This window comes from Salmo salar, chromosome 20 (assembly GCF_965601325.2).
Source record: "Salmo salar chromosome 20, fSalSal1, whole genome shotgun sequence".
Taxonomy (NCBI): domain Eukaryota; kingdom Metazoa; phylum Chordata; class Actinopteri; order Salmoniformes; family Salmonidae; genus Salmo; species Salmo salar.
In genome coordinates this window covers 80,848,741-80,869,851 of record NC_138310.1, presented here as the reverse complement: position 1 = coordinate 80,869,851, position 21,111 = coordinate 80,848,741, and the positions used below count along the sequence as shown (strand labels likewise).

The following is a 21,111-nucleotide window of genomic DNA, read 5'->3' as shown; positions in this document are numbered from 1 at the left end:
TCTGGACTGTAACTGGTGTAATGTGGCTCCCGTCAGGACTGTAACTGGTGTAATGTTACTCCCGTCTGGACTGTAACTGGTCTAATGTGGCTCCCGTCTGGACTGTAACTGGTGTAATGTAGCTCCCGTCTGGACTGTAACTGGTGTAATGTGGCTCCCGTCTGGACTGTAACTGGTGTTATGTTACTCCCGTCTGGACTGTAACTGGTGTAATGTTACTCCCGTCTGGACTGTAACTGGTGTAATGTGGCTCCCGTCAGGACTGTAACTGGTGTAATGTTACTCCCGTCTGGACTGTAACTGGTGTAATGTAGCTCCCGTCTGGACTGTAACTGGTGTAATGTGGCTCCCGTCTGGACTGTAACTGGTGTAATGTTACTCCCGTCTGGAGTGTAACTGGTGTAATGTGGCTCCCGTCTGGACTGTAACTGGTCTAATGTGGCTCCCGTCTGGACTGTAACTGGTGTAATGTGGCTCCCGTTGGGACTGTAACTGGTGTAATGTGGCTCCCGTCTGGACTGTAACTGGTGTAATGTTACTCCCGTCTGGACTGTAACTGGTGTAATGTTACTACCGTCTGGACTGTAACTGGTGTAATGTTACTCCCGTAAGGACTGTAACTGGTGTAATGTAGCTCCCGTCTGGACTGTTACTGGTGTAATGTAGCTCCCGTCTGGACTGTAACTGGTGTAATGTGGCTCCCGTCTGGACTGCAACTGGTGTAATGTGGCTCCCGTCTGGACTTTAACTGGTGTTATGTTACTCCCGTCTGGACTGTAACTGGTGTAATGTTACTCCCGTCTGGACTGTAACTGGTGTAATGTGGCTCCCGTCAGGACTGTAACTGGTGTAATGTTACTCCCGTCTGGACTGTAACTGGTCTAATGTGGCTCCCGTCTGGACTGTAACTGGTGTAATGTAGCTCCCGTCTGGACTGTAACTGGTGTAATGTGGCTCCCGTCTGGACTGTAACTGGTGTTATGTTACTCCCGTCTGGACTGTAACTGGTGTAATGTTACTACCGTCTGGACTGTAACTGGTCTAATGTGGCTCCCGTCTGGACTGTAACTGGTGTAATGTAGCTCCCGTCTGGACTGTAACTGGTGTAATGTGGCTCCCGTCTGGACTGTAACTGGTGTTATGTTACTCCCGTCTGGACTGTAACTGGTGTAATGTTACTCCCGTCTGGACTGTAACTGGTGTAATGTGGCTCCCGTCAGGACTGTAACTGGTGTAATGTTACTCCCGTCTGGACTGTAACTGGTGTAATGTAGCTCCCTTCTGGACTGTAACTGGTGTAATGTGGCTCCCGTCTGGACTGTAACTGGTGTAATGTGGCTCCCGTCTGGACTTTAACTGGTGTTATGTTACTCCCGTCTGGACTGTAACTGGTGGAATGTTACTCCCGTCTGGACTGTAACTGGTGTAATGTGGCTCCCGTCAGGACTGTAACTGGTGTAATGTTACTCCCGTCTGGACTGTAACTGGTCTAATGTGGCTCCCATCTGGACTGTAACTGGTGTAATGTAGCTCCCGTCTGGACTGTAACTGGTGTAATGTTACTCCCGTCTGGACTGTAACTGGTGTAATGTTACTCCCGTCTGGACTGTAACTGGTGTAATGCGGCTCCCGTCTGGACTGTAACTGGTGTAATGTTACTCCCGTCTGGACTGTAACTGGTGTAATGTGGCTCCCGGCGGGACTGTAACTGGTGTAATGTTACTCCCGTCTGGACTGTAATTGGTCTAATGTGACTCCCGTCAGGACTGTAACTGGTGTATTGTTACTCCCGTCTGGACTGTAACTGGTGTAATGTGGCTCCCGTCTGGACTGTAACTGGTGTAATGTAGCTCCCGTCTGGACTGTAACTGGTGTAATGTGGCTCCCGTCGGGACTGTAACTGGTGTAATGTTACTCCCGTCAGGACTGTAACTGGTGTAATGTTACTCCCGTCTGGACTGTAACTGGTGTAATGTGGCTCCCGTCTGGACTGTAACTGGTGTAATGTGGCTCCCGTCTGGACTGTAACTGGTGTAATGTGGCTCCCGTCGGGACTGTAACTGGTGTAATGTTACTCCCGTCTGGACTGTAATTGGTCTAATGTGACTCCCGTCAGGACTGTAACTGGTGTATTGTTACTCCCGTCTGGACTGTAACTGGTGTAATGTGGCTCCCATCTGGACTGTAACTGGTGTAATGTTACTCCCGTCAGGACTGTAACTGGTGTAATGTTACTCCCGTCTGGACTGTAACTGGTGTAATGTGGCTCCCGTCTGGACTGTAACTGGTGTAATGTTACTCCCGTCTGGACTGTAACTGGTGTAATGTGGCTCCCATCTGGACTGTTACTCGTGTAATGTGGCTCCCGTCAAGACTGTAACTGGTGTAATGTAACTCCCGTCTGGACTGTAACTGGTGTAATGTAGCTCCCGTCTGGACTTTAACTGGTGTAATGTGGCTCCAGTTGGGACTGTAACTGGTGTAATGTGGCTCCCGTCTGGACTGTAACTGGTGTAATGTTACTCCCGTCTGGACTGTAACTGGTGTAATGTGGCTCCCGTCTGGACTGTAACTGGTGTAATGTTACTCCCGTCTGGACTGTAACTGGTGTAATGTAGCTCCCGTCTGGACTGTTACTGGTGTAATGTAGCTCCCGTCTGGACTGTAACTGGTGTAATGTGGCTACCGTCTGGACTGCAACTGGTGTAATGTGGCTCCCGTCCGGACTGTAACTGGTGTAATGTTACTCCCGTCTGGACTGTAACTGGTGTAATGTTACTCACGTCTGGACTGTAACTGGTGTAATGCGGCTCCCGTCTGGACTGTAACTGGTGTAATGTTACTCCCGTCTGGACTGTAACTCGTGTAATGTGGCTCCCGGCGGGACTGTAACTGGTGTAATGTTACTCCCGTCTGGACTGTAATTGGTCTAATGTGACTCCCGTGAGGACTGTAACTGGTGTAATGTTACTCCCGTCTGGACTGTAATTGGTCTAATGTGACTCCCGTCTGGACTGTAACTGGTGTAATGTTACTCCCGTCTGGACTGTAACTGGTGTAATGCGGCTCCCGTCTGGACTGTAACTGGTGTAATGTTACTCCCGTCTGGACTGTAACTGGTGTAATGTGGCTCCCGGCGGGACTGTAACTGGTGTAATGTTACTCCCGTCTGGACTGTAATTGGTCTAATGTGACTCCCGTCAGGACTGTAACTGGTGTATTGTTACTCCCGTCTGGACTGTAACTGGTGTAATGTGGCTCCCGTCTGGACAGTAACTGGTGTAATGTAGCTCCCGTCTGGACTGTAACTGGTGTAATGTGGCTCCCGTCGGGACTGTAACTGGTGTTATGTTACTCCGGTCTGGACTGTAATTGGTCTAATGTGACTCCCGTCAGGACTGTAACTGGTGTATTGTTACTCCCGTCTGGACTGTAACTGGTGTAATGTGGCTCCCGTCTGGACTGTAACTGGTGTAATGTTACTCCCGTCAGGACTGTAACTGGTGTAATGTTACTCCCGTCTGGACTGTAACTGGTGTAATGTGGCTCCCGTCTGGACTGTAACTGGTGTAATGTTACTCCCGTCTGGACTGTAACTGGTGTAATGTGGCTCCCATCTGGACTCTTACTCATGTAATGTGGCTCCCGTCAAGACTGTAACTGGTGTAATGTAACTCCCGTCTGGACTGTAACTGGTGTAATGTAGCTCCCGTCTGGACTTTAACTGGTGTAATGTGGCTCCAGTTGGGACTGTAACTGGTGTAATGTGGCTCCCGTCTGGACTGTAACTGGTGTAATGTTACTCCCGTCTGGACTGTAACTGGTGTAATGTGGCTCCCGTCTGGACTGTAACTGGTGTAATGTAGCTCCCGTCTGGACTGTAACTGGTGTAATGTTACTCCAGTCTGGACTGTAACTGGTGTAATGTTACTCCCGTCTGGACTGTAACTGGTGTAATGTGGCTCCCGTCTGGACTGTAACTGGTGTAATGTTACTCCCGTCTGGACTGTAACTGGTGTAATGTGGCTCCCGTCTGGACTGTAACTGGTCTAATGTGGCTCCCGTCTGGACTGTAACTGGTGTAATGTGGCTCCCGTTGGGACTGTAACTGGTGTAATGTGGCTCCCGTCTGGACTGTAACTGGTGTAATGTTACTCCCGTCTGGACTGTAACTGGTGTAATGTTACTCCCGTCTGGACTGTAACTGGTGTAATGTTACTCCCGTCTGGACTGTAACTGGTGTAATGTAGCTCCCGTCTGGACTGTTACTGGTGTAATGTAGCTCCCGTCTGGACTGTAACTGGTGTAATGTGGCTCCCGTCTGGACTGCAACTGGTGTAATGTGGCTCGCGTCTGGACTTTAACTGGTGTTATGTTACTCCCGTCTGGACTGTAACTGGTGTAATGTTACTCCCGTCTGGACTGTAACTGGTGTAATGTGGCTCCCGTCAGGACTGTAACTGGTGTAATGTTACTCCCGTCTGGACTGTAACTGGTCTAATGTGGCTCCCGTCTGGACTGTAACTGGTGTAATGTAGCTCCCGTCTGGACTGTAACTGGTGTAATGTGGCTCCCGTCTGGACTGTAACTGGTGTTATGTTACTCCCGTCTGGACTGTAACTGGTGTAACGTTACTCCCGTCTGGACTGTAACTGGTGTAATGTGGCTCCCGTCAGGACTGTAACTGGTGTAATGTTACTCCCGTCTGGACTGTAACTGGTGTAATGTAGCTCCCGTCTGGACTGTAACTGGTGTAATGTGGCTCCCGTCTGGACTGTAACTGGTGTAATGTTACTCCCGTCTGGAGTGTAACTCGTGTAATGTGGCTCCCGGCGGGACTGTAACTGGTGTAATGTTACTCCCGTCTGGACTGTAATTGGTCTAATGTGACTCCCGTCAGGACTGTAACTGGTGTAATGTTACTCCCGTCTGGACTGTAATTGGTCTAATGTGACTCCCGTCTGGACTGTAACTGGTGTAATGTTACTCCCGTCTGGACTGTAACTGGTGTAATGCGGCTCCCGTCTGGACTGTAACTGGTGTAATGTTACTCCCGTCTGGACTGTAACTGGTGTAATGTGGCTCCCGGCGGGACTGTAACTGGTGTAATGTTACTCCCGTCTGGACTGTAATTGGTCTAATGTGACTCCCGTCAGGACTGTAACTGGTGTATTGTTACTCCCGTCTGGACTGTAACTGGTGTAATGTGGCTCCCGTCTGGACTGTAACTGGTGTAATGTAGCTCCCGTCTGGACTGTAACTGGTGTAATGTGGCTCCCGTCGGGACTGTAACTGGTGTTATGTTACTCCGGTCTGGACTGTAATTGGTCTAATGTGACTCCCGTCAGGACTGTAACTGGTGTATTGTTACTCCCGTCTGGACTGTAACTGGTGTAATGTGGCTCCCGTCTGGACTGTAACTGGTGTAATGTTACTCCCGTCAGGACTGTAACTGGTGTAATGTTACTCCCGTCTGGACTGTAACTGGTGTAATGTGGCTCCCGTCTGGACTGTAACTGGTGTAATGTTACTCCCGTCTGGACTGTAACTGGTGTAATGTGGCTCCCATCTGGACTCTTACTCGTGTAATGTGGCTCCCGTCAAGACTGTAACTGGTGTAATGTAACTCCCGTCTGGACTGTAACTGGTGTAATGTAGCTCCCGTCTGGACTTTAACTGGTGTAATGTGGCTCCAGTTGGGACTGTAACTGGTGTAATGTGGCTCCCGTCTGGACTGTAACTGGTGTAATGTTACTCCCGTCTGGACTGTAACTGGTGTAATGTGGCTCCCGTCTGGACTGTAACTGGTGTAATGTTACTCCCGTCTGGACTGTAACTGGTGTAATGTAGCTCCCGTCTGGACTGTTACTGGTGTAATGTAGCTCCCGTCTGGACTGTAACTGGTGTAATGTGGCTACCGTCTGGACTGCAACTGGTGTAATGTGGCTCCCGTCTGGACTGTAACTGGTGTAATGTTACTCCCGTCTGGACTGTAACTGGTGTAATGTTACTCACGTCTGGACTGTAACTGGTGTAATGCGGCTCCCGTCTGGACTGTAACTGGTGTAATGTTACTCCCGTCTGGACTGTAACTCGTGTAATGTGGCTCCCGGCGGGACTGTAACTGGTGTAATGTTACTCCCGTCTGGACTGTAATTGGTCTAATGTGACTCCCGTCAGGACTGTAACTGGTGTAATGTTACTCCCGTCTGGACTGTAATTGGTCTAATGTGACTCCCGTCTGGACTGTAACTGGTGTAATGTGGCTCCCGTCTGGACTGTAACTGGTGTAATGTTACTCCCGTCTGGACTGTAACTGGTCTAATGTGTTTCCCGTCGGGACTGTAACTGGTGTAATGTAGCTCCCGTCTGGACTGTAACTGGTGTAATGTTACTCCAGTCTGGACTGTAACTGGTGTAATGTTACTCCCGTCTGGACTGTAACTGGTGTAATGTGGCTCCCGTCTGGACTGTAACTGGTGTAATGTTACTCCCGTCTGGACTGTAACTGGTGTAATGTGGCTCCCGTCTGGACTGTAACTGGTCTAATGTGGCTCCCGTCTGGACTGTAACTGGTGTAATGTGGCTCCCGTTGGGACTGTAACTGGTGTAATGTGGCTCCCGTCTGGACTGTAACTGGTGTAATGTTACTCCCGTCTGGACTGTAACTGGTGTAATGTTACTCCCGTCTGGACTGTAACTGGTGTAATGTTACTCCCGTCTGGACTGTAACTGGTGTAATGTAGCTCCCGTCTGGACTGTTACTGGTGTAATGTAGCTCCCGTCTGGACTGTAACTGGTGTAATGTGGCTCCCGTCTGGACTGCAACTGGTGTAATGTGGCTCCCGTCTGGACTTTAACTGGTGTTATGTTACTCCCGTCTGGACTGTAACTGGTGTAATGTTACTCCCGTCTGGACTGTAACTGGTGTAATGTGGTTCCCGTCAGGACTGTAACTGGTGTAATGTTACTCCCGTCTGGACTGTAACTGGTCTAATGTGGCTCCCGTCTGGACTGTAACTGGTGTAATGTAGCTCCCGTCTGGACTGTAACTGGTGTAATGTGGCTCCCGTCTGGACTGTAACTGGTGTTATGTTACTCCCGTCTGGACTGTAACTGGTGTAACGTTACTCCCGTCTGGACTGTAACTGGTGTAATGTGGCTCCCGTCAGGACTGTAACTGGTGTAATGTTACTCCCGTCTGGACTGTAACTGGTGTAATGTAGCTCCCGTCTGGACTGTAACTGGTGTAATGTGGCTCCCGTCTGGACTGTAACTGGTGTAATGTTACTCCCGTCTGGAGTGTAACTGGTGTAATGTGGCTCCCGTCTGGACTGTAACTGGTCTAATGTGGCTCCCGTCTGGACTGTAACTGGTGTAATGTGGCTCCCGTTGGGACTGTAACTGGTGTAATGTGGCTCCCGTCTGGACTGTAACTGGTGTAATGTTACTCCCGTCTGGACTGTAACTGGTGTAATGTTACTACCGTCTGGACTGTAACTGGTGTAATGTTACTCCCGTCTGGACTGTAACTGGTGTAATGTAGCTCCCGTCTGGACTGTTACTGGTGTAATGTAGCTCCCGTCTGGACTGTAACTGGTGTAATGTGGCTCCCGTCTGGACTGCAACTGGTGTAATGTGGCTCCCGTCTGGACTTTAACTGGTGTTATGTTACTCCCATCTGGACTGTAACTGGTGTAATGTTACTCCCGTCTGGACTGTAACTGGTGTAATGTGGCTCCCGTCAGGACTGTAACTGGTGTAATGTTACTCCCGTCTGGACTGTAACTGGTCTAATGTGGCTCCCGTCTGGACTGTAACTGGTGTAATGTAGCTCCCGTCTGGACTGTAACTGGTGTAATGTGGCTCCCGTCTGGACTGTAACTGGTGTTATGTTACTCCCGTCTGGACTGTAACTGGTGTAATGTTACTACCGTCTGGACTGTAACAGGTCTAATGTGGCTCCCGTCTGGACTGTAACTGGTGTAATGTAGCTCCCGTCTGGACTGTAACTGGTGTAATGTGGCTCCCGTCTGGACTGTAACTGGTGTTATGTTACTCCCGTCTGGACTGTAACTGGTGTAATGTTACTCCCGTCTGGACTGTAACTGGTGTAATGTGGCTCCCGTCAGGACTGTAACTGGTGTAATGTTACTCCCGTCTGGACTGTAACTGGTGTAATGTAGCTCCCGTCTGGACTGTAACTGGTGTAATGTGGCTCCCGTCTGGACTGTAACTGGTGTAATGTGGCTCCCGTCTGGACTTTAACTGGTGTTATGTTACTCCCGTCTGGACTGTAACTGGTGGAATGTTACTCCCGTCTGGACTGTAACTGGTGTAATGTTACTCCCGTCTGGACTGTAACTGGTGTAATGTGGCTCCCGTCAGGACTGTGACTGGTGTAATGTTACTCCCGTCTGGACTGTAACTGGTGTAATGTAGCTCCCGTCTGGACTGTAACTGGTGTAATGTGGCTCCCGTCTGGACTGTAACTGGTGTAATGTGGCTCCCGTCTGGACTTTAACTGGTGTTATGTTACTCCCGTCTGGACTGTAACTGGTGGAATGTTACTCCCGTCTGGACTGTAACTGGTGTAATGTGGCTCCCGTCAGGACTGTAACTGGTGTAATGTTACTCCCGTCTGGACTGTAACTGGTCTAATGTGGCTTCCATCTGGACTGTAACTGGTGTAATGTAGCTCCCGTCTGGACTGTAACTGGTGTAATGTTACTCCCGTCTGGACTGTAACTGGTGTAATGTTACTCCCGTCTGGACTGTAACTGGTGTAATGCGGCTCCCGTCTGGACTGTAACTGGTGTAATGTTACTCCCGTCTGGACTGTAACTGGTGTAATGTGGCTCCCGGCGGGACTGTAACTGGTGTAATGTTACTCCCGTCTGGACTGTAATTGGTCTAATGTGACTCCCGTCAGGACTGTAACTGGTGTATTGTTACTCCCGTCTGGACTGTAACTGGTGTAATGTGGCTCCCGTCTGGACTGTAACTGGTGTAATGTAGCTCCCGTCTGGACTGTAACTGGTGTAATGTGGCTCCCGTCGGGACTGTAACTGGTGTAATGTTACTCCCGTCAGGACTGTAACTGGTGTAATGTTACTCCCGTCTGGACTGTAACTGGTGTAATGTGGCTCCCGTCTGGACTGTAACTGGTGTAATGTGGCTCCCGTCTGGACTGTAACTGGTGTAATGTGGCTCCCGTCGGGACTGTAACTGGTGTAATGTTACTCCCGTCTGCACTGTAATTGGTCTAATGTGACTCCCGTCAGGACTGTAACTGGTGTATTGTTACTCCCGTCTGGACTGTAACTGGTGTAATGTGGCTCCCGTCTGGACTGTAACTGGTGTAATGTTACTCCCGTCAGGACTGTAACTGGTGTAATGTTACTCCCGTCTGGACTGTAACTGGTGTAATGTGGCTCCCGTCTGGACTGTAACTGGTGTAATGTTACTCCCGTCTGGACTGTAACTGGTGTAATGTGGCTCCCATCTGGACTGTTACTCGTGTAATGTGGCTCCCGTCAAGACTGTAACTGGTGTAATGTAACTCCCGTCTGGACTGTAACTGGTGTAATGTAACTCCCGTCTGGACTGTAACTGGTGTAATGTAGCTCCCGTCTGGACTTTAACTGGTGTAATGTGGCTCCAGTTGGGACTGTAACTGGTGTAATGTGGCTCCCGTCTGGACTGTAACTGGTGTAATGTTACTCCCGTCTGGACTGTAACTGGTGTCATGTGGCTCCCGTCTGGACTGTAACTGGTGTAATGTTACTCCCGTCTGGACTGTAACTGGTGTAATGTAGCTCCCGTCTGGACTGTTACTGGTGTAATGTAGCTCCCGTCTGGACTGTAACTGGTGTAATGTGGCTACCGTCTGGACTGCAACTGGTGTAATGTGGCTCCCGTCCGGACTGTAACTGGTGTAATGTTACTCCCGTCTGGACTGTAACTGGTGTAATGTTACTCATGTCTGGACTGTAACTGGTGTAATGCGGCTCCCGTATGGACTGTAACTGGTGTAATGTTACTCCCGTCTGGACTGTAACTCGTGTAATGTGGCTCCCGGCGGGACTGTAACTGGTGTAATGTTACTCCCGTCTGGACTGTAATTGGTCTAATGTGACTCCCGTCAGGACTGTAACTGGTGTAATGTTACTCCCGTCTGGACTGTAATTGGTCTAATGTGACTCCCGTCTGGACTGTAACTGGTGTAATGTTACTCCCGTCTGGACTGTAACTGGTGTAATGCGGCTCCCGTTGGGACTGTAACTGGTGTAATGTGGCTCCCGTCTGGACTGTAACTGGTGTAATGTTACTCCCGTCAGGACTGTAACTGGTGTAATGTTACTCCCGTCTGGACTGTAACTGGTGTAATGTGGCTCCCGTCTGGACTGTAACTGGTGTAATGTTACTCCCGTCTGGACTGTAACTGGTTTAATGTGGCTCCCGTCTGGACTGTAACTGGTCTAATGTGGCTCCCGTCTGGACTGTAACTGGTGTAATGTGGCTCCCGTTGGGACTGTAACTGGTGTAATGTGGCTCCCGTCTGGACTGTAACTGGTGTAATGTTACTCCCGTCTGGACTGTAACTGGTGTAATGTTACTCCCGTCTGGACTGTAACTGGTGTAATGTTACTCCCGTCTGGACTGTAACTGGTGTAATGTAGCTCCCGTCTGGACTGTTACTGGTGTAATGTAGCTCCCGTCTGGACTGTAACTGGTGTAATGTGGCTCCCGTCTGGACTGCAACTGGTGTAATGTGGCTCCCGTCTGGACTTTAACTGGTGTTATGTTACTCCCGTCTGGACTGTAACTGGTGTAATGTTACTCCCGGCTGGACTGTAACTGGTGTAATGTGGCTCCCGTCAGGACTGTAACTGGTGTAATGTTACTCCCGTCTGGACTGTAACTGGTCTAATGTGGCTCCCGTCTGGACTGTAACTGGTGTAATGTAGCTCCCGTCTGGACTGTAACTGGTGTAATGTGGCTCCCGTCTGGACTGTAACTGGTGTTATGTTACTCCCGTCTGGACTGTAACTGGTGTAACGTTACTCCCGTCTGGACTGTAACTGGTGTAATGTGGCTCCCGTCAGGACTGTAACTGGTGTAATGTTACTCCCGTCTGGACTGTAACTGGTGTAATGTAGCTCCCGTCTGGACTGTAACTGGTGTAATGTGGCTCCCGTCTGGACTGTAACTGGTGTAATGTTACTCCCGTCTGGAGTGTAACTGGTGTAATGTGGCTCCCGTCTGGACTGTAACTGGTCTAATGTGGCTCCCGTCTGGACTGTAACTGGTGTAATGTGGCTCCCGTTGGGACTGTAACTGGTGTAATGTGGCTCCCGTCTGGACTGTAACTGGTGTAATGTTACTCCCGTCTGGACTGTAACTGGTGTAATGTTACTACCGTCTGGACTGTAACTGGTGTAATGTTACTCCCGTCTGGACTGTAACTGGTGTAATGTAGCTCCCGTCTGGACTGTTACTGGTGTAATGTAGCTCCCGTCTGGACTGTAACTGGTGTAATGTGGCTCCCGTCTGGACTGCAACTGGTGTAATGTGGCTCCCGTCTGGACTTTAACTGGTGTTATGTTACTCCCGTCTGGACTGTAACTGGTGTAATGTTACTCCCGTCTGGACTGTAACTGGTGTAATGTGGCTCCCGTCAGGACTGTAACTGGTGTAATGTTACTCCCGTCTGGACTGTAACTGGTCTAATGTGGCTCCCGTCTGGACTGTAACTGGTGTAATGTAGCTCCCGTCTGGACTGTAACTGGTGTAATGTGGCTCCCGTCTGGACTGTAACTGGTGTTATGTTACTCCCGTCTGGACTGTAACTGGTGTAATGTTACTACCGTCTGGACTGTAACAGGTCTAATGTGGCTCCCGTCTGGACTGTAACTGGTGTAATGTAGCTCCCGTCTGGACTGTAACTGGTGTAATGTGGCTCCCGTCTGGACTGTAACTGGTGTTATGTTACTCCCGTCTGGACTGTAACTGGTGTAATGTTACTCCCGTCTGGACTGTAACTGGTGTAATGTGGCTCCCGTCAGGACTGTAACTGGTGTAATGTTACTCCCGTCTGGACTGTAACTGGTGTAATGTAGCTCCCGTCTGGACTGTAACTGGTGTAATGTGGCTCCCGTCTGGACTGTAACTGGTGTAATGTGGCTCCCGTCTGGACTTTAACTGGTGTTATGTTACTCCCGTCTGGACTGTAACTGGTGGAATGTTACTCCCGTCTGGACTGTAACTGGTGTAATGTTACTCCCGTCTGGACTGTAACTGGTGTAATGTGGCTCCCGTCAGGACTGTGACTGGTGTAATGTTACTCCCGTCTGGACTGTAACTGGTGTAATGTAGCTCCCGTCTGGACTGTAACTGGTGTAATGTGGCTCCCGTCTGGACTGTAACTGGTGTAATGTGGCTCCCGTCTGGACTTTAACTGGTGTAATGTTACTCCCGTCTGGACTGTAACTGGTCTAATGTGGCTCCCATCTGGACTGTAACTGGTGTAATGTAGCTCCCGTCTGGACTGTAACTGGTGTAATGTTACTCCCGTCTGGACTGTAACTGGTGTAATGTTACTCCCGTCTGGACTGTAACTGGTGTAATGCGGCTCCCGTCTGGACTGTAACTGGTGTAATGTTACTCCCGTCTGGACTGTAACTGGTGTAATGTGGCTCCCGTCTGGACTGTAACTGGTGTTATGTTACTCCCGTCTGGACTGTAACTGGTGTAACGTTACTCCCGTCTGGACTGTAACTGGTGTAATGTGGCTCCCGTCAGGACTGTAACTGGTGTAATGTTACTCCCGTCTGGACTGTAACTGGTGTAATGTAGCTCCCGTCTGGACTGTAACTGGTGTAATGCGGCTCCCGTCTGGACTGTAACTGGTGTAATGTTACTCCCGTCTGGACTGTAACTGGTGTAATGTGGCTCCCGTCTGGACTGTAACTGGTGTTATGTTACTCCCGTCTGGACTGTAACTGGTGTAACGTTACTCCCGTCTGGACTGTAACTGGTGTAATGTGGCTCCCGTCAGGACTGTAACTGGTGTAATGTTACTCCCGTCTGGACTGTAACTGGTGTAATGTAGCTCCCGTCTGGACTGTAACTGGTGTAATGTGGCTCCCGTCTGGACTGTAACTGGTGTAATGTTACTCCCGTCTGGAGTGTAACTGGTGTAATGTGGCTCCCGTCTGGACTGTAACTGGTCTAATGTGGCTCCCGTCTGGACTGTAACTGGTGTAATGTGGCTCCCGTTGGGACTGTAACTGGTGTAATGTGGCTCCCGTCTGGACTGTAACTGGTGTAATGTTACTCCCGTCTGGACTGTAACTGGTGTAATGTTACTACCGTCTGGACTGTAACTGGTGTAATGTTACTCCCGTCTGGACTGTAACTGGTGTAATGTAGCTCCCGTCTGGACTGTTACTGGTGTAATGTAGCTCCCGTCTGGACTGTAACTGGTGTAATGTGGCTCCCGTCTGGACTGCAACTGGTGTAATGTGGCTCCCGTCTGGACTTTAACTGGTGTTATGTTACTCCCGTCTGGACTGTAACTGGTGTAATGTTACTCCCGTCTGGACTGTAACTGGTGTAATGTGGCTCCCGTCAGGACTGTAACTGGTGTAATGTTACTCCCGTCTGGACTGTAACTGGTCTAATGTGGCTCCAGTCTGGACTGTAACTGGTGTAATGTAGCTCCCGTCTGGACTGTAACTGGTGTAATGTGGCTCCCGTCTGGACTGTAACTGGTGTTATGTTACTCCCGTCTGGACTGTAACTGGTGTAATGTTACTACCGTCTGGACTGTAACAGGTCTAATGTGGCTCCCGTCTGGACTGTAACTGGTGTAATGTAGCTCCCGTCTGGACTGTAACTGGTGTAATGTGGCTCCCGTCTGGACTGTAACTGGTGTTATGTTACTCCCGTCTGGACTGTAACTGGTGTAATGTTACTCCCGTCTGGACTGTAACTGGTGTAATGTGGCTCCCGTCAGGACTGTAACTGGTGTAATGTTACTCCCGTCTGGACTGTAACTGGTGTAATGTAGCTCCCGTCTGGACTGTAACTGGTGTAATGTGGCTCCCGTCTGGACTGTAACTGGTGTAATGTGGCTCCCGTCTGGACTTTAACTGGTGTTATGTTACTCCCGTCTGGACTGTAACTGGTGGAATGTTACTCCCGTCTGGACTGTAACTGGTGTAATGTTACTCCCGTCTGGACTGTAACTGGTGTAATGTGGCTCCCGTCAGGACTGTGACTGGTGTAATGTTACTCCCGTCTGGACTGTAACTGGTGTAATGTAGCTCCCGTCTGGACTGTAACTGGTGTAATGTGGCTCCCGTCTGGACTGTAACTGGTGTAATGTGGCTCCCGTCTGGACTTTAACTGGTGTAATGTTACTCCCGTCTGGACTGTAACTGGTCTAATGTGGCTCCCATCTGGACTGTAACTGGTGTAATGTAGCTCCCGTCTGGACTGTAACTGGTGTAATGTTACTCCCGTCTGGACTGTAACTGGTGTAATGTTACTCCCGTCTGGACTGTAACTGGTGTAATGCGGCTCCCGTCTGGACTGTAACTGGTGTAATGTTACTCCCGTCTGGACTGTAACTGGTGTAATGTGGCTCCCGGCGGGACTGTAACTGGTGTAATGTTACTCCCGTCTGGACTGTAATTGGTCTAATGTGACTCCCGTCAGGACTGTAACTGGTGTATTGTTACTCCCGTCTGGACTGTAACTGGTGTAATGTGGCTCCCGTCTGGACTGTAACTGGTGTAATGTAGCTCCCGTCTGGACTGTAACTGGTGTAATGTGGCTCCCATCGGGACTGTAACTGGTGTAATGTTACTCCGGTCAGGACTGTAACTGGTGTAATGTTACTCCCGTCTGGACTGTAACTGGTGTAATGTGGCTCCCGTCTGGACTGTAACTGGTGTAATGTGGCTCCCGTCTGGACTGTAACTGGTGTAATGTGGCTCCCGTCGGGACTGTAACTGGTGTAATGTTACTCCCGTCTGGACTGTAATTGGTCTAATGTGACTCCCGTCAGGACTGTAACTGGTGTATTGTTACTCCCGTCTGGACTGTAACTGGTGTAATGTGGCTCCCGTCTGGACTGTAACTGGTGTAATGTTACTCCCGTCAGGACTGTAACTGGTGTAATGTTACTCCCGTCTGGACTGTAACTGGTGTAATGTGGCTCCCGTCTGGACTGTAACTGGTGTAATGTTACTCCCGTCTGGACTGTAACTGGTGTAATGTGGCTCCCATCTGGACTGTTACTCGTGTAATGTGGCTCCCGTCAAGACTGTAACTGGTGTAATGTAACTCCCGTCTGGACTGTAACTGGTGTAATGTAGCTCCCGTCTGGACTTTAACTGGTGTAATGTGGCTCCAGTTGGGACTGTAACTGGTGTAATGTGGCTCCCGTCTGGACTGTAACTGGTGTAATGTTACTCCCGTCTGGACTGTAACTGGTGTAATGTGGCTCCCGTCTGGACTGTAACTGGTGTAATGTTACTCCCGTCTGGACTGTAACTGGTGTAATGTAGCTCCCGTCTGGACTGTTACTGGTGTAATGTAGCTCCCGTCTGGACTGTAACTGGTGTAATGTGGCTACCGTCTGGACTGCAACTGGTGTAATGTGGCTCCCGTCCGGACTGTAACTGGTGTAATGTTACTCCCGTCTGGACTGTAACTGGTGTAATGTTACTCACGTCTGGACTGTAACTGGTGTAATGTTACTCCCGTCTGGACTGTAACTCGTGTAATGTGGCTCCCGGCGGGACTGTAACTGGTGTAATGTTACTCCCGTCTGGACTGTAATTGGTCTAATGTGACTCCCGTCAGGACTGTAACTGGTGTAATGTTACTCCCGTCTGGACTGTAATTGGTCTAATGTAACTCCCGTCTGGACTGTAACTGGTGTAATGTTACTCCCGTCTGGACTGTAACTGGTGTAATGCGGCTCCCGTCTGGACTGTAACTGGTGTAATGTTACTCCCGTCTGGACTGTAACTGGTGTAATGTGGCTCCCGGCAGGACTGTAACTGGTGTAATGTTACTCCCGTCTGGACTGTAACTGGTCTAATGTGGCTCCCGTCTGGACTGTAACTGGTGTAATGTAGCTCCCGTCTGGACTGTAACTGGTGTAATGTGGCTCCCGTCTGGACTGTAACTGGTGTTATGTTACTCCCGTCTGGACTGTAACTGGTGTAATGTTACTACCGTCTGGACTGTAACAGGTCTAATGTGGCTCCCGTCTGGACTGTAACTGGTGTAATGTAGCTCCCGTCTGGACTGTAACTGGTGTAATGTGGCTCCCGTCTGGACTGTAACTGGTGTTATGTTACTCCCGTCTGGACTGTAACTGGTGTAATGTTACTCCCGTCTGGACTGTAACTGGTGTAATGTGGCTCCCGTCAGGACTGTAACTGGTGTAATGTTACTCCCGTCTGGACTGTAACTGGTGTAATGTAGCTCCCGTCTGGACTGTAACTGGTGTAATGTGGCTCCCGTCTGGACTGTAACTGGTGTAATGTGGCTCCCGTCTGGACTTTAACTGGTGTTATGTTACTCCCGTCTGGACTGTAACTGGTGGAATGTTACTCCCGTCTGGACTGTAACTGGTGTAATGTTACTCCCGTCTGGACTGTAACTGGTGTAATGTGGCTCCCGTCAGGACTGTGACTGGTGTAATGTTACTCCCGTCTGGACTGTAACTGGTGTAATGTAGCTCCCGTCTGGACTGTAACTGGTGTAATGTGGCTCCCGTCTGGACTGTAACTGGTGTAATGTGGCTCCCGTCTGGACTTTAACTGGTGTAATGTTACTCCCGTCTGGACTGTAACTGGTCTAATGTGGCTCCCATCTGGACTGTAACTGGTGTAATGTAGCTCCCGTCTGGACTGTAACTGGTGTAATGTTACTCCCGTCTGGACTGTAACTGGTGTAATGTTACTCCCGTCTGGACTGTAACTGGTGTAATGCGGCTCCCGTCTGGACTGTAACTGGTGTAATGTTACTCCCGTCTGGACTGTAACTGGTGTAATGTGGCTCCCGTCTGGACTGTAACTGGTGTTATGTTACTCCCGTCTGGACTGTAACTGGTGTAACGTTACTCCCGTCTGGACTGTAACTGGTGTAATGTGGCTCCCGTCAGGACTGTAACTGGTGTAATGTTACTCCCGTCTGGACTGTAACTGGTGTAATGTAGCTCCCGTCTGGACTGTAACTGGTGTAATGCGGCTCCCGTCTGGACTGTAACTGGTGTAATGTTACTCCCGTCTGGACTGTAACTGGTGTAATGTGGCTCCCGTCTGGACTGTAACTGGTGTTATGTTACTCCCGTCTGGACTGTAACTGGTGTAACGTTACTCCCGTCTGGACTGTAACTGGTGTAATGTGGCTCCCGTCAGGACTGTAACTGGTGTAATGTTACTCCCGTCTGGACTGTAACTGGTGTAATGTAGCTCCCGTCTGGACTGTAACTGGTGTAATGTGGCTCCCGTCTGGACTGTAACTGGTGTAATGTTACTCCCGTCTGGAGTGTAACTGGTGTAATGTGGCTCCCGTCTGGACTGTAACTGGTCTAATGTGGCTCCCGTCTGGACTGTAACTGGTGTAATGTGGCTCCCGTTGGGACTGTAACTGGTGTAATGTGGCTCCCGTCTGGACTGTAACTGGTGTAATGTTACTCCCGTCTGGACTGTAACTGGTGTAATGTTACTACCGTCTGGACTGTAACTGGTGTAATGTTACTCCCGTCTGGACTGTAACTGGTGTAATGTAGCTCCCGTCTGGACTGTTACTGGTGTAATGTAGCTCCCGTCTGGACTGTAACTGGTGTAATGTGGCTCCCGTCTGGACTGCAACTGGTGTAATGTGGCTCCCGTCTGGACTTTAACTGGTGTTATGTTACTCCCGTCTGGACTGTAACTGGTGTAATGTTACTCCCGTCTGGACTGTAACTGGTGTAATGTGGCTCCCGTCAGGACTGTAACTGGTGTAATGTTACTCCCGTCTGGACTGTAACTGGTCTAATGTGGCTCCCGTCTGGACTGTAACTGGTGTAATGTAGCTCCCGTCTGGACTGTAACTGGTGTAATGTGGCTCCCGTCTGGACTGTAACTGGTGTTATGTTACTCCCGTCTGGACTGTAACTGGTGTAATGTTACTACCGTCTGGACTGTAACAGGTCTAATGTGGCTCCCGTCTGGACTGTAACTGGTGTAATGTAGCTCCCGTCTGGACTGTAACTGGTGTAATGTGGCTCCCGTCTGGACTGTAACTGGTGTTATGTTACTCCCGTCTGGACTGTAACTGGTGTAATGTTACTCCCGTCTGGACTGTAACTGGTGTAATGTGGCTCCCGTCAGGACTGTAACTGGTGTAATGTTACTCCCGTCTGGACTGTAACTGGTGTAATGTAGCTCCCGTCTGGACTGTAACTGGTGTAATGTGGCTCCCGTCTGGACTGTAACTGGTGTAATGTGGCTCCCGTCTGGACTTTAACTGGTGTTATGTTACTCCCGTCTGGACTGTAACTGGTGGAATGTTACTCCCGTCTGGACTGTAACTGGTGTAATGTTACTCCCGTCTGGACTGTAACTGGTGTAATGTGGCTCCCGTCAGGACTGTGACTGGTGTAATGTTACTCCCGTCTGGACTGTAACTGGTGTAATGTAGCTCCCGTCTGGACTGTAACTGGTGTAATGTGGCTCCCGTCTGGACTGTAACTGGTGTAATGTGGCTCCCGTCTGGACTTTAACTGGTGTAATGTTACTCCCGTCTGGACTGTAACTGGTCTAATGTGGCTCCCATCTGGACTGTAACTGGTGTAATGTAGCTCCCGTCTGGACTGTAACTGGTGTAATGTTACTCCCGTCTGGACTGTAACTGGTGTAATGTTACTCCCGTCTGGACTGTAACTGGTGTAATGCGGCTCCCGTCTGGACTGTAACTGGTGTAATGTTACTCCCGTCTGGACTGTAACTGGTGTAATGTGGCTCCCGGCGGGACTGTAACTGGTGTAATGTTACTCCCGTCTGGACTGTAATTGGTCTAATGTGACTCCCGTCAGGACTGTAACTGGTGTATTGTTACTCCCGTCTGGACTGTAACTGGTGTAATGTGGCTCCCGTCTGGACTGTAACTGGTGTAATGTAGCTCCCGTCTGGACTGTAACTGGTGTAATGTGGCTCCCGTCGGGACTGTAACTGGTGTAATGTTACTCCGGTCAGGACTGTAACTGGTGTAATGTTACTCCCGTCTGGACTGTAACTGGTGTAATGTGGCTCCCGTCTGGACTGTAACTGGTGTAATGTGGCTCCCGTCTGGACTGTAACTGGTGTAATGTGGCTCCCGTCGGGACTGTAACTGGTGTAATGTTACTCCCGTCTGGACTGTAATTGGTCTAATGTGACTCCCGTCAGGACTGTAACTGGTGTATTGTTACTCCCGTCTGGACTGTAACTGGTGTAATGTGGCTCCCGTCTGGACTGTAACTGGTGTAATGTTACTCCCGTCAGGACTGTAACTGGTGTAATGTTACTCCCGTCTGGACTGTAACTGGTGTAATGTGGCTCCCGTCTGGACTGTAACTGGTGTAATGTTACTCCCGTCTGGACTGTAACTGGTGTAATGTGGCTCCCATCTGGACTGTTACTCGTGTAATGTGGCTCCCGTCAAGACTGTAACTGGTGTAATGTAACTCCCGTCTGGACTGTAACTGGTGTAATGTAGCTCCCGTCTGGACTTTAACTGGTGTAATGTGGCTCCAGTTGGGACTGTAACTGGTGTAATGTGGCTCCCGTCTGGACTGTAACTGGTGTAATGTTACTCCCGTCTGGACTGTAACTGGTGTAATGTGGCTCCCGTCTGGACTGTAACTGGTGTAATGTTACTCCCGTCTGGACTGTAACTGGTGTAATGTAGCTCCCGTCTGGACTGTTACTGGTGTAATGTAGCTCCCGTCTGGACTGTAACTGGTGTAATGTGGCTACCGTCTGGACTGCAACTGGTGTAATGTGGCTCCCGTCCGGACTGTAACTGGTGTAATGTTACTCCCGTCTGGACTGTAACTGGTGTAATGTTACTCACGTCTGGACTGTAACTGGTGTAATGTTACTCCCGTCTGGACTGTAACTCGTGTAATGTGGCTCCCGGCGGGACTGTAACTGGTGTAATGTTACTCCCGTCTGGACTGTAATTGGTCTAATGTGACTCCCGTCAGGACTGTAACTGGTGTAATGTTACTCCCGTCTGGACTGTAATTGGTCTAATGTAACTCCCGTCTGGACTGTAACTGGTGTAATGTTACTCCCGTCTGGACTGTAACTGGTGTAATGCGGCTCCCGTCTGGACTGTAACTGGTGTAATGTTACTCCCGTCTGGACTGTAACTGGTGTAATGTGGCTCCCGGCAGGACTGTAACTGGTGTAATGTTACTCCCGTCTGGACTGTAACTGGTCTAATGTGGCTCCCGTCTGGACTGTAACTGGTGTAATGTAGCTCCCGTCTGGACTGTAACTGGTGTAATGTGGCTCCCGTCTGGACTGTAACTGGTGTTATGTTACTCCCGTCTGGACTGTAACTGGTGTAATGTTACTACCGTCTGGACTGTAACAGGTCTAATGTGGCTCCCGTCTGGACTGTAACTGGTGTAATGTAGCTCCCGTCTGGACTGTAACTGGTGTAATGTGGCTCCCGTCTGGACTGTAACTGGTGTTATGTTACTCCCGTCTGGACTGTAACTGGTGTAATGTTACTCCCGTCTGGACTGTAACTGGTGTAATGTGGCTCCCGTCAGGACTGTAACTGGTGTAATGTTACTCCCGTCTGGACTGTAACTGGTGTAATGTAGCTCCCGTCTGGACTGTAACTGGTGTAATGTGGCTCCCGTCTGGACTGTAACTGTTGTAATGTGGCTCCCGTCTGGACTTTAACTGGTGTTATGTTACTCCCGTCTGGACTGTAACTGGTGGAATGTTACTCCCGTCTGGACTGTAACTGGTGTAATGTTACTCCCGTCTGGACTGTAACTGGTGTAATGTGGCTCCCGTCAGGACTGTGACTGGTGTAATG

At 49.8% G+C, this 21,111-nt stretch overlaps 1 protein-coding gene across 1 annotated transcript in view; it reads left to right on the top strand.

The window, feature by feature from the left end:
• Positions 1-21,111, top strand: part of LOC106581415 (metabotropic glutamate receptor 5) — a 259,139-nt gene that overhangs the window by 169,720 nt on the left and 68,308 nt on the right. The window lies entirely within an intron of this gene.